Raw genomic sequence first — 531 nt, forward strand, 5'->3', positions numbered from 1 at the left:
ACAATTTTTTTTTTTTTTGGTCTAGGGAATACATGCAGTCAACCATGCATACATCTTTCATCTGTTGCTGTTTTTATTTCTATAAAGAGCATAAACATATTATTATGTGTATTCCTTGAGGCGGAACCTGCCCCGCCCCAAGGCTAAACTGTTGACTCTTGGCTGTTCCTCCCTTGTCTCTACATCCTCTCTTTCCCAGATTAAAACTGTTTGAGTCTGTCCTTTGGAACTCAGGGAAGCTCATGGAGGCTGGAGTCTGTTCCTTACAAAGAATAGAGGACACGGAAAGGCTTCCAAGGCCAGGAGCCCCACAGGGTCTTGCTCAGTTTCACAAAGAACTGTTAGGACAAAGCACAGAGAGCCTCACTCTGTTCTTCACCCTGTTGGTGAGCAGCTGTAGAGGGTTATGACAATGTAGAACTGGGTGGTGAACAATGCTTTTTTTGCCCTTCCTCATTCACACTTTTGTAACTCTAGATCTCCACCCCTTTTTTTTAGCTCAGGATATGATATAAGCTTCAGTTACCTGGC

Source organism: Bos taurus, chromosome 3, assembly GCF_002263795.3.
Source record: "Bos taurus isolate L1 Dominette 01449 registration number 42190680 breed Hereford chromosome 3, ARS-UCD2.0, whole genome shotgun sequence".
Lineage (NCBI taxonomy): Eukaryota > Metazoa > Chordata > Mammalia > Artiodactyla > Bovidae > Bos > Bos taurus.